The sequence below is a fragment of the Vicugna pacos genome, chromosome 5 (genome assembly GCF_048564905.1).
Source record: "Vicugna pacos chromosome 5, VicPac4, whole genome shotgun sequence".
Taxonomy (NCBI): domain Eukaryota; kingdom Metazoa; phylum Chordata; class Mammalia; order Artiodactyla; family Camelidae; genus Vicugna; species Vicugna pacos.
Genome location: NC_132991.1, coordinates 59,757,006 through 59,784,504, shown reverse-complemented (window position 1 = coordinate 59,784,504; position 27,499 = coordinate 59,757,006). Strand labels below are relative to the sequence as shown.

General features: G+C 35.0%; 2 long non-coding RNA genes across 5 annotated transcripts in view; one reads left to right on the top strand and one right to left on the bottom strand.

Moving 5' to 3' along the window:
• The window catches only part of LOC140696433 (uncharacterized), a 260,788-nt gene that overhangs the window by 30,406 nt on the left and 202,883 nt on the right, over positions 1 to 27,499 (bottom strand). The window lies entirely within an intron of this gene.
• Positions 4,629 to 25,632, top strand: LOC140696434 (uncharacterized). Its single transcript, XR_012072767.1, has 3 exons — positions 4,629 to 4,730; positions 5,019 to 5,148; positions 25,491 to 25,632. It is a non-coding gene; the product is annotated as an uncharacterized lncRNA (long non-coding RNA).

The window sequence follows — 27,499 nt, the reverse complement described above, 5'->3', positions numbered from 1 at the left end:
ATAGTCTAGTGCTTCCAATTTTACACTTTTTGAATTTTTTTCAGGAAGCCATCACTAGCTAAGTGTGAAAGTGAATAATAGTAATAATAATGTTACAGTATTTCTTACGTATTTTATGTGACTCACGGCAACTATCTGAAGTTGGTAGTATTGTTATTCTTTTCCTTTACAAATTAAGAAACTAAGGCATGGAAAGGTTATGTAATTTTCCTAAGATTCACAGCTAGTAGATAAAGCATCTGAGACTAGAACTCAAATACTATAAAATTATAGAGAATTTGCTTTTAACCATGATACCACAGCCACCCAAATAAACCCAACAAAATGAAATCTTTTTTCAATTTTTCCTAATTTAGTGTTCCTCAACTTGTAAGAATACTGTTTTCTTAAAACTTACCAAATTAACATAATAAACCAAACACTGCCATGTCCCTTGTCACTTTGAGGTTTGAATTTGTACAACAAACCTTACAGGCTGTGATCATTTCTTCCTGAGCATTCCACATGCAATACCAGTAAAAAGCCACCACAGCAAGAATGATACCATGAGGTATTGCTGTATGGACCAAATGTCCAGCCTTTCCTCCGGTATGGATGAGTTATCTCAGTGTGTGCAGAATACAAAATAAGCGTGCTTTTTCTATAAACATTTGGAAACTTCTATGCAACCAGTCTCTAATAACATGTTCTAATAATCCTGTGTTGACTTTTAGTGATGACCACGTTAGCTTCCAAATTCCCACAAAGAACATATTTGACAATTTTTCTGGAGTTATTCAGTCACTCCAGTAAGCTAAATTACTAGTTCTCGGGCTACTTTTTGCATTTTAAAAGATTATGGAGCATTCTGTTGTTTCCAGAGTTCTGGAATTCTTTACAAATTAAGAAACTAAGGCATGGAAAGGTTATGTAATTTTCCTAAGATTCACAACTAGTAGATAAAGCATCTGAGACTAGAACTCAAGAACTCTGGAACTCTGGAATTCCAGTTCTCCAAAGATTCTCAAAAATCACAGAGAGTGACACTGGGATTTCAGCTTCAGGGTCTTCAGAAGTTAACCACTGTTTAAATGATGTGTATTCCCATGTTTTTATTCTAACACGAAGGAGGAAGATTTGAATTCTAGTCACCTCAACCAATCTTTAACAAAGAGCTTTTCACTCTATATATTATAACTCCTTTGAACTTGAGAGACAGCTAGGACAGCATTTGGATTTGCCATGCCAATATATTCAGTGACAGCAGGAACTACAGATAACATACATGGTTTCTGCTTAAACAGAGCCCCATGTTAGATATTCAAAACCCACTAAGCTGGAGGTGTACAGATTCACAACAGATATATAATATTCAGATCATCTAATACATACATTAACAAATAAATTTGATCTCTAATCCTAATTTCAATGAAAATTTATGTAACGGTATATATAGTGAACATTATTTTTCAAAGCTTTCATTGAAATAAAATGCTCTGTGAGATTTCTTAGGAAAAGATTTTCCCTGTATAAGATTTTAGGATGGTGCCACTTAATCATCTTACTGACCGAATCTCTAACTGACAAAAGCCATGTACTGGTCCTAATTTCACGTGTTCTTCTTTAAAAAACAAAACCAAACAAAACAAACAAAAAAAACTAGTAAGAATAATTTTTTTCCCAAGCACTTGTTCCAGTGTTCTTTCTCTGTTTCTCTAAGGGTAGCTTTATTGTTTAATCTTTGCTTTTACGGGGATGTTTTCAGATTTAATCTATAGTTTCACATTGAAGAGCCTGATAAAAGGAAATTTGTAACTGTCTCAGTGCTTAAGATGTAAGGATTTATTCAAAGCACCAAACCTTTCAGAGTTTTACACTGTTAAGTTGGGAAGGATTTTTAAAGTCTGAACTTAATGTCAAAGTAGCACACTGCTCACTCCTAGGAATTTTACGCTGTATAAGCAGTGCATTTTTAGAAGCACAGTGGAAAGCTGGGGTAGTGGAGGAAACTAAGTGAAGCAAGAAAGCAACGGTGGTGCCCACACTGGTGAGCTTGTGAAAGGAAAAGAGTCTTGGTGAGGCCAGAGAGGATGGAAGGGACTTTAGTGTAAGGTAGTAGGTTAAATTTGATAGTGTGTTTAGACAGGGTGGGGACGAGCATGTGGAGGCTTGGGGTGAAGAGAAATGAACTGTAACAGAGGCTTTATTTGGAAAAAAACAATTGAATGAAAACAAAATAAAAAATAACATGTTTCTGGCAAGAGAGTCTGGGCCAGGACAGGAGGACAGAACAGACTGGTATATGAATAAAGCCAGGCTCAGGGAAGGATTGACTAGAAGCTGCCAATGGCTAGGGTGACACTTTTATTTTTCTAATTTATGTTTCCCATTATTCAGAATCCCTTTAAAAAAAAAAAACAGGCATACTTTTATCACTAAGCCTTGTAGTCTTAACTCTTCCTCCGAGTATTTCTCAGAATTCCAGTGTGCACACATCCAGCCTCCACTGACCTCAGGCACACGCCCCAGGGGCTCTAATGGACCATTATCTGTTACTGCTTCTCCCAGATGGCAACCATGAGTGTAGCTACCAGGTTCCAAGGCTTGAAGATGCCAACATCCCCAAGAACAAGCCTTGTGGCCACCTGACTTCAGCCTACTACAATTTTCTATGAATTCTGCATTTTCAGAAGGTTGAAAAGCTCTACAGCTTCATAAGAATCTATGCACTAACTACCCTAGTTAGTGAAATTCTCTCTCCTAGCAGGAAGGATCTAGCCTCTATGAATGAATTTTTCAGTTGCTAGTGGTTATTCCTGTGGATCTAGTCTGCCTAGAGTACAAAGCACTGGATGATAAAATACTCAGATGGGGTTGCGCAGAATAGCCATTCTTGCTACCATGTGGCAGTACGATCAAAAGTCAGGCTGCCTAGATTAAAATCATGCCCCTACCCCTACTGCCTACAGGACCTGGGAAAGCTACTGAACCTGAAAGCTCTCTCAGCCTATCTCCGTATCTGTGAGATGGAGATAACAACGAATCTTGCTTCAAATGGTTATTATGAAAAACCAGTAAGTTGATACAGGTAAATTGCTTAGTCAATACCCAGTAGTTAATAATATTCCAGAACATTGTTTGCATCAGAATGGTGTTCTTCCTCAGTCTATTGGGAATCTAATAATCCAACAGATCTTTCTCAAAGACCATGGTTACTTCGAGGGAAGTATTTCGCATTGGCAAATTTAGGAGCTCTTTGAGATTTCTAATGCCAGAATCAGTCCACTAGAGTTGCCCCTCCTTCAGCCAGAAGGGAACCAACAAGAACAATCCCGGCTGCAGAAGGGCAGGCAGGGTGCAGAAACCATGGTATTAGTGGCTCCCTCCGTCTCTTACATCAGCAATAAATGCAGGCCAAGTCCTTGCTTGCACTTCAGAAGGCTGTGCCCAAATACTTCATTGCAACTAATTAAGAAAAGGGAGACACCTGACAGTTCTGCTAGGGAAGTTAAGATATCACAACAGGACTTGCAAAATAAGCCGCAGAATACCCAAATTTTCATCTCTCACATCGCTTCCTCACTTACAATTTCCTTCCTTAAGTAACGTGCTCTGGTAACACATCTTTTCCTTAATTTACTGAAATTGTTGAGTAGTAGAACTTCAGGAAAATTCCAGCCCTTGGGATAATCCAATCGATTTTTCTGGGATACTTGACACAACTCACCACGTGGTAAAGAGCTTAACTGCACTCTTCAAAAAACGTACCAACCATGCTAAGAAATAGCAATACTTTTCCCACAGATTCTAGGGCTAATTCTTACTAAATGTGAAAGTAAAATAGTTAATTGAAAAGTAGACCATCATTCTTCAAGCAGAAAGCAAAGATAACATTAATTTAAAAATAATTAGTTGAAAGGTTTCCATCCTCACTGACTACCTGAGTCAAGGAGCACTGATATTACCCAAACTGTCAAGTTCATGAAGAAACAAGAACTGACAGGGATTATGGACAGTAGCCACTGAGACAAAGGCAAGGGTCTTTAATTAACACAGTTTGGCACAGGATTAGAGACAGAATTTTCTAGCAACAAATGGCTTGTTTTGAGAAGTACAGACCTGTATAACTTCTGAGCCCTCCAAGTTTTCATTCCAGAATTCTAAACCTCTGTTTCATGAGAAAGGAGAGCTAGAACTTGTAAAAGATGAGAAAGTCACAGAGTGGCCATTGCTTTAGATTATTTGTGGTCTAGGAAGTTTCTAGAAAGGAAACACAAAACCCCAAACTCACTCTTGGTCGGTAAGTACTGTAAAGACAAAAATTGTTTCTTGCTTTCCTAATTCTTTTCTCTAAATTAGTCACCTTTCAATTCCACTTTCAGACTCTCTGACTCTTAAATAATGGCTTTTTAGGTCAATCGATTTTATCTCAGTCATAAAAGCAAGCAGGCAAGATGAAAAGTATTTACTAAATCTTTCAAGAGGCAGAACCTGGATGTTTGGATCCCAAATGCAATCTCCTCTACAGTTTACATTGGGAAAAAAATGCCCTTTAGTGTCTAGGTTAGCCTGAAAAAGTTCCTACCAAGGGTAAAGATGTCCATTTACCATTTTCTTATTTCTCAATAATCCTTTTCTTTCTTAGGGAGAAAAATGACAAATGGCACAAACTTATTTCACATGTTCCAGTGTCATTCCTGTTTATCAGAGGAAGGCAGAGCAATCACTGCATCTGGAAACCAAACCAGGAGGTGACATATTAGTTTCCAAACATTTCTCTGAAAAGTAGGAACATAAGACATAAGAAAAGTCGTACGTGAACTCTCCGGTTGCTCATGGCAACCTCAGCTGCATATGGCAACCCACTCCGGCTTGGACATCCAGGTTGCCTTCCATGGGGGAAGAATGATCATACACATGGTAAATGAAGTGAAACAGTAAAGCCAATATAAACACTGATGTTTTGTCTTCTGACAGCATATGAATGTGCAAGCATTAAGTTATAGGAGAAAAGGGGCTAATTTTAGATTTGTTCCTAGCCCTCTCCATGTGAATGGTGTCGCTGTGAGCCCAGCAATGAAGTTCACTGTGTTGTAGCAGACTGCGCAGTTCCTGAGTGTGTCAACCCAGTCTATGAACCAGAGCAATGTTGTCCTGTCTGCAAAAATGGTAAGACCGTGCTGCGTTAGCTTTCAAAGAGGGGTTAGTGCATAATCCACATACTCCACCACAGCACACCATTCAATGCAAGAGCCCTGTAAGGTCTGCCTGTGGTGTTTCAGTATGAGCATGGCCAGTTTATATTTTTATCCCACCGTAAAGTGAAAATAAGCCAGCGATGGGTGAATCTTGAAGCTTTCCATGTGGGGAATTAAAGCTCTTATAAGCTGACTTTGTGGTGATCCCTGTTACTTACTGTTGATTTATAAGGAGAATTTTGGAAAGAATACAGTAGCATCTTTTTGTAGTGATTGAATTACTCTCCTGTGGAGGCTATGAAGCCATTCACAGTGCATAACCCAGGAGAGAGCGTACAATAAATACCAGGTATTTTGCTTTGGGCGTAGATAAGACTTTAGGTTTAAAGTTAAGATATCAAAGAATTACAAAATTCAATTATTCACGCACTTCAGTTGAAGTAAAGAGGATTAGAAAGTTTAGGACTTTTACTCTAGGTTTTTATTACAATGGAAACTTGCACGTATTAACTGCAATAGAGAAGAACTTGGTTTATAAGTTTATGGGTTCCTTTTGGCCCTCATAAAATGGAGACTTTGAAATGACTACAGCATGTGAAACACTCAAAATTGAGGTGACGCTGCAAAGAGGACAATGCGATGCCATCCGTCAAACCCAGGACAGCATATCAGCAAAATCAGTATCATACTCCTGCCACTAGTCATATACCACCAAGAAATAGAGCTTCACTACATAACGTTCCACAAATGCCCCCTCTTGGCATTATTATCTGCTTGAAAAAGTAGTTTTCGCTCTTAAGTAAGCTGAGGTCATTCTAATGCTGAATCCCTATGCCCTTCCTTGAATTAGCGGTCCTCATCTTTCTCTCTTACACATTTTTGTCCTGAATTTGGCATTATGTTAGCTCACCTACTAATCTTTCCCATCGCAGAATTATATTTAGTAAAAAGAGGTACTGGGTGATTTAGCCAAAGGAAAAACAAAAACAGCTGTGATTATTTATCTAATACTTGTAGTGTTTTGGTATCTTCTCGAATGACTTACTAAGAACCCTTAAGAACATTTTTCCAGGCACAGTTTTTATCATTTTTGATCATATAAATCTATTGAATTGAACATTAAACTGTACACCTGGCTTCTCTTTTTCTTATCCCTTTCATGCAAGTAGCCTTTGTCTTAGCGACCATCTCTCTGACTTAGAAGGTAGAAATAAATTATCCTCCTGAAGTTCAAATCTACCTAATGTATGCCAAGATATCAAATTTAAGACTTTACATTTTGGAAAGTATACTGAAGAAACTGGAAAGATACAGGGAAGAACAATGGGATGATTTCATGGTTGAAAAATAGGACCTATGAGGACAGACTGAAGGAGTTTGCATAATTTGTTCTGAAGAAGAGAAGGCTCAAGGGAGACCTAACTGTCATAAAGTGTACAAGTGGTTAGTCTAAAGTGGAAGAGCACCTGTTATTTTTCATTTTCTCCAAGGACAGGAGGAAGAAAAAAATCAGCTACCTAATCATTCTTTAAAACTAGGATTGACAAGTCTTTGACTGAAGGCTGTTTTTTTTCCTAGAAGCAATTGTCTAAACAGGTCCTTGAGGATCCTCTCTTCCCTGGATGGTCCTGGTTAGCTATATTTCACATTTAGAGTAAACAAAACTATACTTAACGTTAAAAATTCTCATCTGGACATACTAAGAATACCGTGAGAATTAAAGCACACTAGACCATAGGTGTAGAATACAGGGTTTACGTGTGCACCTGTGGTGTCACCCCCGGACTCCCTACGAGTGCCTGTAGCAGGTCCAGAGTCAATGTCCCTGTCAAGTGTTCAATCAGCCACTGCAAACTAGTCACACTTAATTTTAGGTCACCCAAGATTATCCTTTTTCTGTCACATGCCAGACTAGAAATTTGTCCTCAGATGAAACTCTCTTTGTACAAAAACGCAGAATGAGTGGACTTTAATTGTTTGATTAATTAGTTAATTAATCAGTAACCCACCAGCATTCCTGAAAAACATATCTTGAGAGAACAAAATATATTAGTTAATTTTCCAAATTTTTGTTCCAGAAGCACTACAAAATGACAACTTCTGTTCCCTTTGGCCATTTCCAAGGAAACCTTTTTTCTTTTTTAAATAAGGGAAATAAATTAACCTGAATTAGAATTAGTCAGAAGACTAACACTGATTGCAGTATAACATTGTGACATGTCATCTTTTTTATTATTAAATGCCACTAATTAGTCACTTACGTCCCCAAAGTACAATCATTGTCAAAGAAGAGCATATTAAGGGCTGCTGGAGAATCCTTATGACAGCAGTGGTACCAGTATTTTTATTCAGAGAACAGACAGAACCTCAAGTCTTGCTTGCTCTCGTTTTTAGTCCAGAAAAGAGACACAACTGACCCACGTATAGAAGAGCTGAAGGCAATACATGCTTATCGTGACAAAATAGAACAACTTCTTCAATTTCCAACACATGATAAGCCTATCTCATTCTATACGACAAGATTCATTTGCCTAGTATAGTGTAAACTATCTTTAAAGTATGGTACTATTTTCTTAGATTAGAAAAACAACAAGATAAAAATCTGCCCTATGGAGTCAAAGTAGAGGCAACAGACCTTCATCTGTAAGCAGCCCTATAACATTTTCTACATATTCTTAAATCATCATAAATGTTGAAAATTTTTCATTTGCTAAATACTATCTTAAGCTGCCAAATACCTTCTTTTTGCATACTAAAATTGATTTTTCTGCATTCCAGAAATATAATTTGCCAAGAGCAAGAGACATTAAAGATATAAAATGAAAGTTTAAAGCAATAGAATCTACCACAAACTCAATATGCACCTAATATCAAAATCTTTCAGATTAAGAGCAAGAAAAAAGAAGTATATTGATATATATGTAGATATATATGTAGTTTTTCCAGAAAACAGTGGTTTACCAATGAAAATATAACATTTGCCTTTAGAAATAAATATTTTTAATATTGTAAAGTACAAGGTAATCTTCTCTCTAGATAAATAATGATAGCCTCTATTCTCTGTAATATAATTTATAGAAATGAATATAAAAAATATACTTCTAAAATTGTTCTCTAATGATGTTAAAAAACAGAGAGAATTTTTAATTTCTTGGTCTCAATGGTTACCTCAAGCAAGATTTTCCAGTGGTTATCGATAAAGACAGCCAAGCCAAAAAATATACTCCATTCTTATTAAAGTGAGTTTAGCACCAAGAAAAGACTGTCAACTAAGTCTGAATAAAATAAAAACGTTAAGGAAAGATGTGAGTGGCTGAGCATACAAAAAACAGGAGGAGAAAGAGGAAAGTAATTTTTCATTTGAAGAGGATTAGAGTGATTGACATAGGAATTTATTGTTTTAAAAAATATTATTAAGCATTCACTTATCCCTCCCCTATACATCTTCAAGAGCTAGCAATAGAAATGCCTCTGAAAGATAAAACGTTTCTAGACCATTTTTCTTCCCCCAAGACTGTGTTACTTTGTCCTATTTTTCAGCCCCATTCTTTTCCATGGGAATTAATTAATACTCTTTATCAGCTTTGTTTCTATAATATGAAAAATAAATCAGCACAGCAACTGCTTAAAGGAAATATTTCTATTTTGGAGTATCATATAAATATTTCAAATATTTGGTAAATGACTATTCATTTTGACTAGTGAAGTATTTGATCACTAGATCATTAGTCAATGCACATGACTAACTGCATTTTTTATATTTCATCAGCCAGTATGTCAGTGAGTTCTATGTTTTCACTGGGATATACAGTCAGTCATTATTCATCGTTCAGAAGAAAAAGTCACTTCGTGAAAAATTAGAATAGACAGGAAACACCCACAAAATCCTCCATACACATTAAGTGAGAAGTTTTCCTATCCTTTCCAACTATTAAACTGAAGTTGTCATAAGCCCTGTTCAAATATTTCATTCCATATCGCTTACTCTATTCTGGTTTAGTAGTGATACAAATAAGGAAGGAAACAGTCTGGCCAAAAGGCAAATGGAAAGGAAGAAGACAAAGGGGATGGGCAATGCACAAATAGGAGAGAGGACTTTAGAGGCATCCAACACCTTCTAAAGGTGCTTGGGGGAAAAGGTGCTATGTGTCAACACATACAACTGTTACTGTCCCTATTATACAAAGAGCTCCTTGAAATAAATAAGAGTGAAAAACAATTCTACAGGGAAGTAAATGGGCAAAGGGTATATAAAGAAAACTCACAGAAGAAGAAAACCAAATGTCTAATAAATATATGAAAATATTCTTAACCTCACAAGGGATCAGGGGGATAAAAATTAGAACAATAAGATACCAATAATGCATTGATAATAATTTGAGATTGATAATAAATTGGCAAAGATACTGAGTTGAGAAAATGTTGAAATAACTTTTAAAAAGGTACTCTCTATCAAAATTTGCATGTAACTTGAAATCAGCAGTTCTATTTCTTGTACTTTGGCCTACATTCATGCACTAAATTTTCACTGCACTTTAAGAGCAGAAAGCTGGGAGAAAATGTAAAACTCCTTCAATGGAGTAGTGAAATATACTACAGCCTTTAAAAAGATTCTACTGACATTTTCACTGCTGTGTAAAAATAAGCAAGGAGTGTATAGTGGACTATACATATTTTATATATAATATAGTAATGTATTCTATAGAGAATACATACATTTTAAGTGATATATATTTAAAACATTTTTAGTTTTAACTTACATACAATTTTAAATAGATATTAAATGTGTATGTACACAGGAAGAGAGCGAAGTGTGGATACACAATAGAATATTAACAATGATTCAACAATTACTTTTAGGGAGTAGAAGTGAGAAGATAAAGGGAGGGGTGACAAGAGCTAATCTCTTTAGAATATTAAATCTTTACAGATTGATAATAAAAGCAACAGAAAAATACACAAACAGGCAGTTCATGAACAAAATGCAAATGTTAAATACAAAAATTATTTAGCTTCACTAACAAATTCAATTATTTTTATTTTTTTAAGCCCTCTTTTGTTATTTTGTATGTAGTATAGGAAAAATTCTGGAAAAATACACACCAAATTTTTTTTAACAGAAGTAGAGAACTTTGACTATTTCATGGGTCTCTTTACTGAATGAGTTTTCAAAAAACTAGCCTAGTTTTGTAAGTTAATAGGTTTTATCAAGCCTTTAAGGAAAAGATAATTCTAATGTTATTTAAACTCTTCTGGAGGAGAAATGATACAAACCAAAGATTGCAAACTAAGAAAAAGTAACGGGAAACTATTAAAATATAAAATCCCCATTCTAAGACCCTTGGGTTGTAGACTTTAGAGAGGGAACTGAGTTCATATCCTGTAATATATTCCATCAGCAAGTGGGTCCAGAGCAGCATTCTTCAATCAGTCACATGAACATTTCTGCCACAAATATATGATAATTACATTAAGGAGATGGAATAAATATAGTCTCTCACATCATCTTGGGTCAGGTTTTAATCCCAACTGAGTTTTGGTATCAAAATTGTGGGAAAAAAAAAATGGGTTTTCAGAGACTCTGGGAAAACGACTGTATATCTGTGTTAAACAGAATCTAGCACCAGCTTAAAATAATTATTCGTTGTGACAAAATGGAGTTTAAAAGATAGTTCAATATTAGAAACTCTATATTAATGCAATTTATCTTATTGCTAAATTGAAGAGAAAGATCGTTTATCGTATATATATATATATATATATATATATATATATATAATGACAAGAGACATAACCAACAAAAACTACTGACAAAAACTCTTAAAAACATGAGACTAAATAATAAGATTTACATGATAAAACCTCAGCCCCAAAAGACAGAATCATGCTTAATAAGTAAATATTAAAGCATATTTGGTAAAGCCAGGACTAAGATAAGGATGCCCACTGTTATCCAAAATTTCAGATAGACAGTAGATATGAACTAGTTAATATAGTTAGAAAAGAAGGAATTCAAAGGAGAAAAATTGGGAGATAAAACTACAGCCGTTACCATAGATATGAGATATACCTGAAGAACCCAAGAAAATAGACTAAAAACTGCTACAAAGAAAATTTAGTAAGACAGCAGGGTATAAAATAAGAGTACAGATCTCTCTCTCTCTCTCTCTCTATATATATATATATGTATATACATAGATTATTAAAATAAAATTGTGGCACTAGTACACAATGCAGAGATATCGATGGAATATAACAGAGTTCATAAACACACTTAAGACAACATATGAAAATTGATATTTGATGGACAAAGTAGTTTTGCAGTTCAGTGGGGGAAAGATAATTTGTAGAAGAAATAGCGTTGGGAAAACTTGACTGAACAAAATAATTTAAAATTATTACATAAATTTTAAATCCTACCTTATTTCATAATTCAGAAAAACTTTCAATTCAATCAAGATTTAAATATAAACTGTTTTCCCAGTCAAAGAAGAAAACCTGGACATTTGATTTATGATCCTGAAGCGGCTAGATTTTAAAAGCAAAAAATCTCCATGAAGCAAACAAAACAAAACACTACTACAAACAAATAAAAAACTAAGGGAAAATAATCTTATATATCCCTAAGAGGTTAATCTCACATATATAAAAATCTCTTTGAAATTGGTAAGGAAAAAGATCAATAAATCAATCTTAAAAATGGGCAAAGAACTCCAAAAGTCATTCCACAAAAAAAAAAAAAAGAAACAAAAAGTTCCTGAAACTTACAAAGAATTTCTCAAAAGAAAAATGCAAATAAAATTTTGATACCATTGTTTTCACTTACAGATTGCCAAATATCCTATAATTTAATAACCTACTATGTTGCTGATAACTGGTAAAACAGCAGTCTTTCATATTGCTGGTGGATATATGAATTGGTACAGTACCCATGGAAGGAAATTTAACAATATATCAAAATTAAAGTGCACATACCTTTTACCTGAGCAATTCCACTTCTATTTACAGACATGTGAAATGACAAACAATCAATGTTGCTCATTTTCTATGCTGTACTTCAGGTTTTCTGATTAATGAAGAATAATCAGAAAATTTGTAAAAGTAACTATAGCTTTACATTTTTTTAACATGCCATTAGTTGATAACCAAAACAGTTAATTTTTTTAAATACTCAAATTTTTAGTCATTTATAATTTAATTAGCTTTCACTTAACTTTCTTTTTTTAATCTCATGTGATAGTTTTAAACTTTAATTTCAAGTGGCTCAAAATTGTGAAAGTAATAAAAATCTACTTAGCATCAACTGATAATAGGCTACTTAAAAATATTAAATATATATTAATGCGTAGATGATAAATACGTATGTATATATAGAGAGAGAGTTTTTAAAAATCACAAAACCTTACAAAGAACTATTTTATAAATAATTAACAAGGAGCTGTACCTGATTTCTAAATGTGAAAACTGAAATTAGTTAGGTTGCTATTTCTCTAATGATAAATAGAAATCTATCAAATTCTCCATGTGATGTAATTTTCTTTTATAAGTTAGAAAAGGCTGGAAAATTTAAGTACAGAAAAGAAATGCACTTGGTAAGTTTGGGGAATTCAGTCTAACAGATACATTAAAATAATATGTAAAGATATAATTTTGAACAATGTGATAGTGGCACAAAAATAAATAGAATACAAATCAGAAAGTAATCTATATTTGTATCACAATTTAGCATACGATTAAGGTGACATCCAGTATCTGATGAAAGAATATATTATTCTAGAATTATATTGTGAAGGTTAATCCTTTTTTTTTTTTTACCAAAGTGAAATTACATTCCTGTCTCACCCACTATATAAAATTAACTTTCAGTTGGATTAAAGATATAAATCTAAAAAAATGAAACCATAAGGGAATTTTTTAAATAATGTAAACATTAATTTACTCTTTGGGTAGGGATGGTCTTCCTAAACATACATGCAAATAAAAAATGTATAAAAGGAAAAATTAAAATACAATTTAGATAATATATAATTTTATCTTTAAATTTCTTCATAAATTATTTTTGGAAAGGTAAAATATAACAGGCATTCTCATGTTTCACTGGTGAGAGTGTAAACCAATATATCCTCTCTGAAGGGCAGTGAAAGTGTGCAGATCTTTTATCCAGCAATGTGGCTTCTAGAAATTGATCAAAAATAAATAATCAGATAAGAATATAAAGATATAGATAGAAAGATATTTATTATAGAGTTGTTAATAATAGCAAAATCTTAGAAAGCCTGAAACCTAAAAATTTGACATTAAATACAGAGGTGGTTTAAAAAGCCATAGTATATCTACATGGACCGACTACTAAAAAATTGTTACAAATAATGTCATAGAAGAAAAATTAAGAACAGTAAACCAATAAATGATTTTCTACTTTCTTCCCTTAACTAGCTCATATTTTCTAAATTTCCTACAACTTGTATTATCTCTGATATTTAAAATTACTATTCAAGAGAAAACAGAAAAATTCTTTAAAAAGATCATGTAAAGTGTTTTCTATTTTTGTGATTTAATAATCAATTATGTGCCATTTATTAGAAATTGCACTATGATTTCTTGTTATAATTTGTACTCTGTAAGTAATTAACCAACTAATAATTCTACCACTTGACTTTCAACTCCTTTAACTAAGAGACTCTTTGTAAAGCATTTAGAAAACTTCATTGCCCATTTTATGTAACCATTAGGGCAACTGTTAAAATATTCACCTAAGTATATCCATTTACATTTCGTGAAGCTATTTTGCAAGATCAGCCTTTTAAGTTTGAAAACCGGATGCAAGTCTCATCTTAATTCAATACTTTCTCACATCCTCTAAGGTAGACAATTAGTAACAAGTGAAACACAGACGTTAAACAAACACACCGAAGACGAAAAATTTTCTGACAATTGCACATATCCATTGACCACAGAACCCCTGAAACAGTTCATGATGGAAGCACATCCTATGAAGGACAGTTTAAAAGTCTGTATTTCACTGACTCCATAACTGAAGGTCAGAATTATCATCTTCATATAAAGAAGGTGTCAAAACAGAATAATTACAAATAGCTATTTAATCAGCCACAAACAATAATTTCCTATTGCTTTCATAAAGCTTCCTGCAAAATATGAAAGGAAATATTTACATTTATGTTGTCTTAAACAGGAGTCCCTCTTAATCCATCAGCAAATTAGATTTCAAAAACATTATTTTACACATTTGACACAATGAAAATTAATGCCACGTTCATTTCCTGCTAATGACATCTCTTTCATTATCAGGGCCACCCAGACCTTTAGAAGATGAAGGGAGGAAAACTAGCACATGCAAAAATGAGAACTTTTCTCTGTGTTTTCTCCTCAACATACAGGAAACGCTTAGGGACATTTTTCCCTATAGCAGCATCTGGAATGTTGGATCCGGTTCTCCTACAAAGTGCACACTGACTCCTTTGAGAACAGACACATTAGGAAGAAGCACTCAGTCCTTCAAATGCCGTGTAGTTACTGCAGTGTTCAGCCCACCACCCCACAGGGCGCCTGAGAGCCAGAGGAAGGGTGATGTACGCTCATGCACTCAATGTCTTGTTCTTACCCCTTCATATCACCTCAAAGACAGCCTGGCTCAAAAACAGTAGCTTGGCGGAGTGTTGGACACATCTCCCAGAACGGACCATGCATTTCTCTTAACCCTGCCTTCTCTCTTGAGCCTCTCTTCAACTATGTTTTTACAGAATAGTGCTGACTTCTTGGTCTGTAAGCAGTAATCTCTGATAAAACACCTCTGTGCACTGTAGGTGACCATAAACAGGCAATTGGGATCATTAACAGGTTCCTTGGGGAGTTGGAGCTGATTCTAGGAGTAATTAAGTGGGGTAGGGTCAGACCGGAAAGCCAGTCTTGCCAAGTTTTGGAATCACCTAGAAATAATCTCTCTCTAAAGGAGGCTTGAGTCACTGACCATGGGAGAACCTCACTGAGGGAACAACACAACTGCTCGCCCCAGGGGTGTGGAGCCGCCGGTCCACACTGACCCCCAGGCTCTTCCTCACACAGCCTGGGTGTCCGTGTAGCTCTCACAGGCACCCAGAGCCCAGTGGGTCACTGCTAACGATGAAGGCACAAACTAAGGCAGAGCTGCCCTTCATCCAAACCTCCTTTCTGAGGGAGACATGGTAGGACACTGCATTCACTCCACCTCATGTCAGCCTCACCATATAAAAGCTCAGGCTTTGCAGAGAGGAGACAGACCAGAGCAAGCTGTGTCCAGCCACCCCCACCACCTTCCCCCCTCGCTAATTAGTGTAAGCCTTGTGCTGGTAGACAGAAACAAAACAAAGTTGCCACGGAAATAGTGTTCTTGACCTGCTTTGGATTTGACTGTCCTCAAAAGCAATGGGCAAGTTGGGCCCGGGGAGCCTGGAGGAAGCTATTACTCTACCTTCCTCAGAAGTTGCAGAGGTCTGGAGCAACAGTCTCCAACAGGCTCCTCTCCAAGCACAGGTTCCAAGATTCCCTTCCTTACAGATAAGACCAAACCTCTCGGGCCTCTAGGTCCCATGTCTCTAGTGAAGAAGGGACCCAGAACTCTTCTGCGTGCTCCTGGAAAGATCCTGACATCCCCTCAGCCAGTCACAGCCTCACCCCCATCCTCACCATCAGGCTGGAGATACTCAGGACTCATTTCTTCCTGCCTGGCTCCCAGACCCCACCAGGAGCCCAGGACCACCAGGGCACCCCTCATCCCTGGACTCTGCTCTTCACATGGTGCTGTGAGCTATGAGGTGACACCCCAAACCACCACTTTCCAGTCTCGCCCCCTGCTCGTCCATTCTCCATCACACCTGCTGCCACATGAACAGTACATATTTGCCTTATTTAGCTGCTTGTCTCCCCTGCTCACAGAAATATAAAGTCCAGGCAGGCAAGGATTTTTGTCTGTTTTGTTCACTGTTGTATTCCCACTACCTACAACACGTTGTGGGTGCAAATATATGTTTTTGAAAAAGTGAATGAATGAACACCCATATGGTGCCTTCGGCAGAGCTAAAATTAAATAAGAAAATTGATTCTTTTGAGTTCTTTTAACTTCTTTTGAAAAGTATCAGTCTTCTATTTCATGGAGAAGAGCTTTCATATGCAGAGTTTGACAGGCATTGTGTGATGGGAAAGAAGGTGCTTATTAGAAGATTTTTTTCCCTAATTAATGTTGTTTTATTTTATCCCTAAGACAGTGGTATATTGATGAGAGGCGTATCAAGGTGATCTCATGGGCTGATTGCCAAGGGAAACCAAGTCCAGCTTGTTGTTTTTTTACCACTTTAGAACCTTGCTAGGGACACCTAAAGCTTCTGTGTCTTAACAAATGACCGCATGTAACACATGGATCACTTCAGTACAAAATTAATGTAACACTTCAGCCAGTATTGTCTATAATGAGATATTGTATCTAATAATAGGGATTGGACTTTTTATTAGTTAGGGGAGCCACGAGCATTTATTGAATGTGTGATTTGTCAGTATTTGGTAAAATCAACTCAACAGAATGCGAAGACATGAAATAGACAGAAAAATGTGACTTGCTATCAGGGCAAGGGGAGAACACCAGATTGCAGGGGATATTATTTAATTCTAGAAATCAAACTGTGTGCCTGAAAAAGAAACCAAAAATACGGCATCAAACAGGGACCAAGGAAACCTGCTAGCCACTGTCTTTTCTGGGATATGGTGATTGGGAAACTCTTGCAGGGCTGCTGCGGCTCAGGCAGTGAGACCTCTGATGTTTAAATGTAGCTCTGAGCTGCTTCACATCAGTATATCAGAAATGTTAAACCTCCTTTGAAACATATTTACGGTCGGATGCCCCTCAATTGAGAAAAGGGAAATGTGAAGTCCCTGCGTGCATACTTATTTTGCTTACACGAGCTTCGTTTGTACAAGGTGATGGCACAAAATAGCCATAAGTGCTGCTGCTTGTCAGGGTAGATAACCAGCCAACATTGAGTCCTCTCTTCCTCTCACACGTCACTTCGATGTGCTCTGCAGAAAGGTCCATAAAGCAACCCACCTGCCTCTGGAAGGCTAAGCTCGGTTAGTTTCCAACGTCATTAAATAGCAAAACAGTTGGCAGTGTTGTATCCAAATCTTAAAAGCCTGCCTCGCTCCAGCTTTCTGTGTTGGGATTTTAAATCGGGGTTAAGAGGTAGGGCACCAGGGACCGAGGGCATGTGTTTAAGGTGTGGGGTTCTCAGTGTCTGTTTAGACTACAGGCTGTGATTTGATCTGATGATTTCTTTAAGAATGGAGACAGATGACATTGAGAAGCAGCAGAGGAGGAAAGCTGCAGTGTAGAGGAGGGCATGCCAGCCTGTCAAGCCTGAATTTCTGCAGGTAGATGGCAAAGAAACTTACTTGGATTCTGTTTTATCTCCCAGTAAATGCAATAGTCGGGTCCCTGAACTGAGTGAAGTAATCAACCCACATGCAATGTCATCTGAGATGTTCAGCCCATCAAAAATAGCACCCCTTCTAGCCTGCCAACATACATGTCCACACACACACATTCATACATACTCTCATCCTCACAATTTCTTTTATTTCTAAAATTTTCATAATTACCCTTGAGGAAAAGAGCTGGTACATCAGGTATTAATGACACTCATTAAGTTACATATGTTTTCTTGGGTTTATGAGATGACTAGATCATCAGACATCGAGCCAATTAGCTTAAGTGTGGGGAAGAGCATTGGGGAGTCCTCAAAATAGCCCCAAGCCAGCAACATCCCCACGATCTGGAAACTCATTAGAAATACAGATTTCTGAACCCAAACCTACTGAGTCAGAAACTCCGGGAGTGAGACCAGCATCTGTGTCTTAGCAAGCCTTCCAGGTGATTCTGAGGGTCAAAGTTTGAAAACCATGGACTCTTCTCAGGTGTCTGTTAGGGGGTCTGTTTTCTTTCAAATAAAGGGTAAATGTGTGTTGGGGGAAGTTAGGGGAGAAAAAACTGAAATAATGATCAGCCAAGATAATGATTTAGGAGGACAAGAAGTAAGACAACACTGGAAAGGAAGAGTCAGATACACAACGCCCTGGAGTCAAAGCAAGGCCACTAGGATCGGAGAAGATCCAGGAATGGAAAACCCCAATGAGGGCAAAGGCAGACCCCCATCGGGGCCTAGAACTGATACAGGTGGGAGACATCAGGGAGATGACATTAAAGCTAAGCTATTAAGAATAGTCAGACCTAAAGATATTTCTTAATAAACAAAGCCATGATCCCTGAGAACTAAATTCAACTGATTTTTAAAGGCAGCAAAAGTCACCAGAGAAGGCACAGTCGTGAAGGGAAAGGCAGTGTGAGATGAACATAACTATTGTTAATTTATTCATCATTCACTGTGTGCCTCTTTACTGATCTACTATGAAGAAATGATTGCTTCAGGTGAATTATGTTCTGGATTAAAGTTATGATAACTATTAATATTTTCCAAACCATCATTATATTTAAGAATATTTTCATCCCTTTAAAGAGCTGTGCCAAGATCTAACTGACATAAAGTCAATTCTATATTTTTGTCTATAATTTGATGCTTTGACATATGTATACCTGTGAAACTATTACTATAGTTAGGACAGTGCCCCTACCTATCACTCCCAAAAGTTTCCTCATGTTCCTTTGTAATTCTTCCCTTTAGCCCTTCTCTGCCCTATTCCTTCCCTGGAAACCTCTGCTCTGCATTCTGTCATTATACATGAATACACATTTCTCAGAACTTGGTGTGAATGTAATTGTTCAGTATGTACTCTCCTTTGTCTGGATTCTCTCATTCAGCAATGATTATCTTGAAATTCATTCATGTAGTGCGTGTCCCAGTTCATTCCTTCTTTATTGCTGAATGGTACTCCATTCTATAGATATACCACAGTATAATTTAGCCAGTCACTTGTCGATGGATATTCTCGTTTCCAGTTTTTGATTATTACAAATAAAGCTGTTTTAAACATCTCTGCACAAGTCTTTGTAAGGATATATGCTGTATTTTCTATTGTGAAAATACTTAGAAGTGGAAAACTAGATCATATGGTAGATGTATTTTTTCACTTTTTTTCTTTAGTGCTTAACTGTTTCAAAGTGGCTGTATTATTTGAAATTTCCATAAAAAATGTAGCAGAGTGCCAGTTCCTCTACATCCTCACCAATGCTTGGGATCATCAGTCCTGTTTAATTTTAGCTACTATAATAGAAGTGTATTACCATTTTATTATGGTTTCAAATTGCATTTTCCTAATAACTATTGATGTTGAGCATCTTTTCTTATGCTAATTTTCCATCTGTATTTCTTTCTTAGAGAAATGTCCGTTCAAATCATTTGTCATTTAAAAAAATTATTGGGTTGTTTGCTTTTGTAATTTTGAGTTTCCAGAGTTTTTTATATGTTCTAGAGACAAGTCCTTTATTAGACATATGATTTGCAAATATTTTCTTCCAGTCTATTTTATATCTTTTCATCCCTTAACAGTGTCATTTGAAGAACAAAAGCTTTTAATTATGATGAAGTCCTATTTATCAGTTCTTTTTTATGAATTATGCTTTTAGTGTTGTAACAAGAAATTTTAGCCTAACCCATTATTGAAAGTATTTTTCCTATTTTAGAAATGTTTTAGTTTTAGATTTTACATTTAGAACCATGATTTGAGTTATATTGTGAATATGATTCAAGGAATTGATTTAAGATTTTTTAAAATATGGATGTCCAGTTGTTTTAGCATCATTTGTTAAGGAGACTATATATAGTTGCCTATTGAAGCCCATAAACATTTTCATCAATTTCTGAATTTCCATTCTGTTCTACTAAATTTGTTTTGGCTATTCTAGATGCTTTGCATTTTTATCTGAATTTTAGTGTCAATTTATCGATTTCTATTAAGAAAAGTCTATTTTGATTGACATTACATTGAACATACGTATCAATTTGAGAATTGGCATCTTAACAATATTGAGCCTTTCAATTCATGAACGTGTTATGTCCATTTAGTTCTTTCATTTCTCTCAGCACTGTTTTGTAGTTTTCAGTGTATAGAACTTTCACATCTTTGGTCAGTTTTATTCCAAAGTACTTTATTTTTTTTCAATGTTACTATATTACTGTGCATTTTTTAAAATTCTGATTATTTGCTGCTAACAAATAGAAATAAAACTGATATTTGCATATTGATTTTGTATCCTGAAACATTGCCAAATTCAATTATTAAATATAGTTGGGGTTTTGTGTTTTTTTTGTAGATTCCATTGGAATTTCTACATAGGCAATGTTACCTGCAAAGACAGACAGTTCCATTTCTTTCATACTAATTTAAATCTGTTTTAGTTCTCTTTATCTTACTGCAATTGCTAGAACATCTTATACAGTATTGAATAGAAGTGCTTAAATCACAAATTCTTATGCTGTTTGGATATGGAATAAAAATCATTCAATCTTTCCAATTTAGAGATGATCATGTGATTTTCTTTTACAATTATAATGAATTACATTGATTGATTTTTAAATATTAAGCCAACTTTGCATTCCTAAGTTAAACTACATTTAGTCATGAAATACTATCCTCTTCATATGTTGTTGGATTTTATTTGCTAATTCTGTGTTTAATTTTTTTCATCTATGTTTATGAGGCATATTAACCTGTACTTTTCTTTTTTTTTGTAATGTCTTTGTTAGGTTTGGGTATTAGGGTATTGCTGACCTCATAGAATGAATTAAAAAAAAATTCCCCCTTTCTCAATTTTCTGGAGGAGTTTGTATAGAGTTAGTATTAATTTTCCCTTATACGTTTGGCAGAATTCATCAATTACTTACAAAGTTATCTGAGTTGCAGTTTTCTCTGTGGAAAAATTTTAAAACATATATTTAATAGGTATCAAGTGATTGGGGTTATTTCATCTTAAGTTAGCATTGGAAATTTGTCTCTTCAAGGAATTATACCATTTTATCTAGGTTTCTGAATTTATAATCGTAAGGTTGTTAACATTCCCTTATTATCTTTTGAGTATCTTCAAAATCTGTATTTTATCTTTCTCATTCCTGATACTGGTAATTTATCCTTTCTACATTTTTTCTGATTAGTTTGGCTAGGTGTTTATCAATTTTATTTATAAATAACCAACTTTTGGGTTCACTGATTTTTTCTAACATTTTGTTTTCTGTTTCACTGATGTCTGTTCTACTCCTTGTTTCCTTTCTTCTACTTACTTTGGGTTTAATTTACTCTTCTTTTTCTAATTACTCAAGGTAAGATTTGACATAATCAACTGATATCTTTTTCCTTTCATATAATAGGTGTTTCTGTAAACACTCTAAGTTCTACTTTAGCATCATCTGCCAATTTTCATATGTTGTGTTCACATATTTATTAAATTTAAAATGCTTTCTAATGTTCTTCCTGATTTCTTCTTTGAACCATAGGTTATTTAGAGTGTTAGTTTCCATTATTGGATATTTCCCAGTTATCTATTTGTTACTGACTTCAGATTTAATTTCATGAAGACGAAAGAACATGTGTTTATTACGTAAACATTTTTCATATCTATTGAGACTTGTCTAATGGCCAAGAATGTATTCTATCTTAGAAATACTCCATATGTATAAAGAAAGTACATTATGTTGTTTTTGAGTATGATATTCTATGTGTTAATTAAGCCAAATTGATAGTGTTGTTCAGGTCTTTCATATTCTTATTGCTATTCTCTCTAGTTTGTTCTGTTCATTATTGAGAGAGGAGCACTGAAACCTCTGGCTATATATATTCGGATTTGTCTGTTTCCTCTAGCAGTTTTATCAGCTTTGTTGCATATACTTTGAAACCCTTTTATTATGTATATTGTATTTAGGATTTACCATGACCTCTTCATAAATAGACTCTTTTATATTTATTAAATGATGTTCTTCATGCCTTTATATTCTTTGCTCAGTGATCTGCTTTGTGCTGACATTAACAGAGTCAATCTAGTTCCTATTGACTAGTATTAAATGCTGTATCCTGTTCTATCATCTTACTTTTATCTGCTTGTATATTTGAAGTCCTTTTCTTGTAGGCAGCATAAGAGTAGGTGTTCCTTTTTTTTTAACATTTTTTTATTGAGTTATAGTCATTTTATAGTGTTGTGTCAAATTCCAGTGTAGAGCACAATTTTTCAGTTATACATGAACATACATATATTCATTGTCCCTTTTTTTGTTCGGGGTGAACTACCACAAGATCTTGTGTATATTTCCCTGTGCTATACAGTATTAGGTGTTCCTTTTTAATCCAATCTGATCATTATTATTGGCTGGTAGTTTTTTTTTTTCCTTTAGTACTGAAGATGTTGCTCCACTGTATTTACCTTTGCATGTTATCTTTATTCCTGTGAATGTAAAAATTTTCCCCTCAACCCCACCCCCAGCTGTTTTTAAGATTTTCTCTTTATCACTGTCTTTGTGCGATGTGATTATTTTGTATCTTGATGTAGTTTTCTTAGTGTTTCTTATGCTTGTGCTTCATTAACTTTCTTGGTCCTGTGGATATATAATTTCTTTCAAATTTGAAAAAAGATTTCAGCCCGTATTTCTTCAAATATTTTTATCTTTTGTCCACCTTTGAGAATCCCAATTATACATATATTAGATTGCCAAAAATTACCCCATATCCCATGCTATAGTCATCTTTTCTGATTCTCCATTCTGTTTGATTTCCATTTTGTATAGTTTCTACTGTTCTTAAAACTTAATCTTTTCTTCTGTATTATCTAATCTGCCAACAGTATCTTGTAGATTCACACTTCGTAGTTTTCATCTCTAGAGCGTAGTTTTTTTTTTTTCTTCTTGTTTTTGGTTTTGTGTTTCTGGCTTCCACTTATGTTTTTTTGAATATATGGAATAAAGTTATAACTGTTTTAGTATTTTTTTCTGCTTATTCTGATATATGTTAGCTGTAGATCTTTTCTTTTAATTTATTAATTGAGTGTCAGATATTGTAATTTTACCTTGTTGGGTGCTGGACATTTTGTATTTCTATAATTATTATTGAGATTTGCTGTAGTACAGAGTTAAGTTACTTGGATATATTTTAATCCCTTTATATCTAGCTTTTAAGAATTGTTCAGCAGGACTGGAATAGTGCTTCATCTAGGACCAATTATTTCCCTACTAAGGTAAGAATTATTGAGTCGTGTGCTCAGTGCCCTGTTAATCATACAATTCTTGCATCTGGCTGGTGGGGATGGTACTTTTCCCAGCCCTATTCCCTAGTAGTTCTTTCCCTGAGATGGGTAGTTTCTTCACATGCATATGCTGATCAATAATCAGCTGAATATTTGAGGGAGACCATCTGTAGGTCTCTGGAGTTCTGTCTCTAGGCAGCTCTCCCCTCACCAGTAATTTGTTCTGCAAACACAAAGTGACTTGACTCCACAAAACCTTAGCTCTGTTTCCTCAACACTTGAAGTCATTTGGGTTTCACTATCCAGCACTATGACCTAGAAACACTCCAGGCAGAAACATAGGGCAATTGTACAGCTTCCCTTATTCATTTCCCTTCTCTCAGGGATAACTGTCCTTCCTTGTCCAATATCCAGTGTCTTGAAAATGATTGTTTCATATATTGTATTTGTTTTTTCATGATTTCTAGTAAGGGTATAAATCTTGTCATTTACTCCACGTTGGACATAACTAGAAGAGCATAGTTTAATTTCATAAACTTGTATTTTTCAACAGAGACCCAGCCTCATACAATCTCTACCTGTTACAACACTGCTGAGCAATTCATAGCTAAACAAATTAAAACAGTGATATCCTAATATCCATTGCCGTCTCAGTAACTGCCAAATGGCTGTCACTCAATAAATAATGAGTACCTACTATGTCCTAGCCATTCTGCTAGATAGTTTACACAAGTTATTTGTACTCTTAATAATACATTATGAGGTTTTACCTCGTTTTTATTTTGTCTTTTACGTAAATGAGGGAAGTTCGGCTTAGGGATGTGAAATAATGTGCCAAATGCCCAATAAGTGATGTATGTAGCTTTCAAACAGATATGATTCTGATTCCAAAGCCTTTTCCCTCCCCCAGTGCTGTGCTTATTATTTACTATAAAACAGAACTAAGACATTTAATAACGGATTATCTAGTTATGCTTTCCAGCTAAGGACATTAAGACATTTCTAACATACTACCTTAAAAGATTTAGCTGACTAGTAGAATTTTAAAAGCGATTTTCTGTAGATCAGCAGGGAAAGAAAATTTATACCACAAGAACAGAAGTGATAAAGTGAAAAGAATATAAAGTGGTTAATTTTAGTACTCAGTTTAATAACAGATTCTGAAAGCAAGAATTTGCAGTAGGAGAGTTTGCAGTAGAAGAGAAGGGGGGCCCAGAGTTTCAGAAATCCAAAGGAAGACTCAGCAGAGGGAACTGGCTCTTTTGACAAACCACCAAACTTAGGGTTGCTGACTTAGGAACAAAGCTTCTGGACTTTTTAGAATCTGTACTATTTTGGTAGCTTACAGACCCTTCCTTAAATGTTGAAGATAAAAGCTTTTTAAAACAATGTTACCAATTTAAACTTTGCTAAAGGTATCAAATATTTTAGACTTAAAAATATTACCAAAACGTCATGTTCTTTTTACTGAAAGACACTTACTCTCAGATCTTGGTTTAAATATTTTAAATAAATAAAAATTTAATAAATATTTTCAGTATAAAATACAATTGCTTTTAAAATGTCTTATTGTAACTATTACAAAACAGCAAATAATTGAATTTTACTACTGAATTTCCCAGTGATAAAAAAAAAGCCACACAAAAAGCTAGAAGAAAATTTCATACATGTTATGCTACTAACACTATTAAATAGTCAGGAACGACCAGTTAAATCCAGTGTAACGCATGCAGTCAACCAAAACCAACATGAGAAGTGAGTCTGTCTCAGATTCATACTTCCTCACCAAACAGCTCTTTAAAGTACCATGGGTACAATGTAAATGAGAATATGAAAAGAAAATTTATATAGCATTTGAGATCTCTATATTTCCTTATGGATAACTGGAAGTAAAATATCACCTTGAAAGATATTAGGACAAAATAATAAATTTTCTAAAACTACTCTTTTTTCATTTCAGCTTTTTAATATGTCCTACACTGAAGGAAAATGTAAACTATAGGACTATTTTATTCTTGAAGAGAGGTCTAAGAACAAATCTTGGCTATACAAAAGAGTACTTGTAATATGATTATTTTTCTTTACAGCATGGTTATAAAGAATGGAAATGGAACTGATTTCCCCTATGTCTCAGCATTCTTCAAGCGTCCAAGGAACTTACAGCTAACTCCTTTAGAGAGAGAAGAGACTCTGATACCTTTAAACAAGGTTTGACATTTAAAAAAAAAAAAAAGGGGAAAGGGCAAAATGATGTTATATTTAAGTCCTCAGGTGAACTATTACTGTATGTAAAGCATTATGGTGATAATGTGGATACAGTTATAGACCCAGTACAGAATAGATATAGTTCTAAGAAGAGGACTGGACTGCAGACTCTACAAATGAATTTTTCCCAATTACTTCCTAGAAAAAATTGGAAATCCTAGAAAAATAGAGTTTTAAAACTGAAAGAGACCTTAGAAATTATTTGATGTAAATCTGTTATTTTGCACTTGAAGAAAAACCCAAGGATGGAAAGTGAAAGTGAATTGTTTGGAAGACTGTAGCAGGAAGAGTTAGGACTACAGCCCAGCTTTGCCTACTCTCGGGGGACCCATATTTTAAACTAAAGAAATACACATCATATCCCACAGGTATTTGTGATTTGTTTTTATTTAACAGGAATGCTTGTACGTTTCATGACAAGTATTTTATAGAATTTAATTTGTTTTTATATGCCGCTGGGTGTTGAGTGCCAATCAAACGATTCTTAAGGTTATTTTTGATTTGGCAAGTGCTTGTGCACCTACAAGTAAGAATGTGTGGTTAGAATGTTAATGATAATATTCACTAAAAAAGATTAGGGGATTTGGCATGTTAATAGATTTGGGAAACACCATGCCCCACAGACAACTTTGGAAAAAAAAAAAAAAAAGGAAATCCATTTTTAAAGTAATTCTTGGGAGAAGAGACCCCACAATTTTTTAGTGAAATGTTGAAAAATGTCTGGATGGGTCAGGGGAGGGTATAGGTCAGTGGCAGAATGCATGCTTAGCATGCACAAGGTCCTGGGTTCAATCCCCAAGACCTCCGTTACAATAAATAAGTAAATAAAACTAATTATCTCCTCACAAAAATTTTTTAAAAAAGAAAAAGAAAAATGTCTGATGAGAGTTCCTTTTTAGCCTCCATGTCTTTCTAGTGGCACGTGTCTCTACTGTCACGATGAATATATTCCACAGCACAGAAAAATTAAAATGTCAACCCTTTTGTGCTCAATTCTGTTTCGCAGGTATTTACTGTTCTTCACTTTGTCAACACATATTTCTTGAGTACCCACCACATACCAGGTATTGTGCTAGCTGCTAGAAATACAATGGTGACCGAAATTAGTCCCTACCTTTAAGAAGCTTCCAGCTTTAAGGGAAATCTAGGCAAGCAAACAAGAAAGAAGTAATGACTTGTTACTGCAATATGCTCAAAGAAAATTACAGGAAAAATCTGCTAAAGAGCACCCAGAGGGCAAAGAAGAAAGTAAACAGAACTTGAAGTCACTTTGGCCATATTGGGGACAATTGATTTTAAGTAGCCAATTATGGGGCAATCTATTGATCCTTCTGCTTTCCCTTCTACAGAATCTTTGGACCATTATGTCCAATAATTTGAGCACAGCTGCAAAGACCGATTTCATGTACTTGCAATTTAATAAATATTTAATATCTTTTATTGGTGTCTGGTTATACAAAGTATCGATAGAGTGTTAGGAATTGGCAGTTCAAATAGATGTTTGCCCTACTTCCTGCTCTCGACTCCCACAATAAGAACAAATCATATAGAATGCATTTAGGAAAATAATAAAAATAGGAACCAAAGATTAGAGCCCAAGAAATTAAGGAGATGAAGATTAGAAAGTTTATTTGAAAATTTCTGTGAGTTTCTTTATTTTCTTCTCTTTGCTCCTACATCACTTGATATTTCTCAGTCACCTCTCTGTTCTTCTGAGAGACCTAGCTACTTAAATGGTCTATCATTTCACTTAAAACACCAGCAAGTAAAAAACAATCTAATTCCAAATGAAAACACCTGTGACTTGTTCCTTTAATTCTTAGAACTGGAA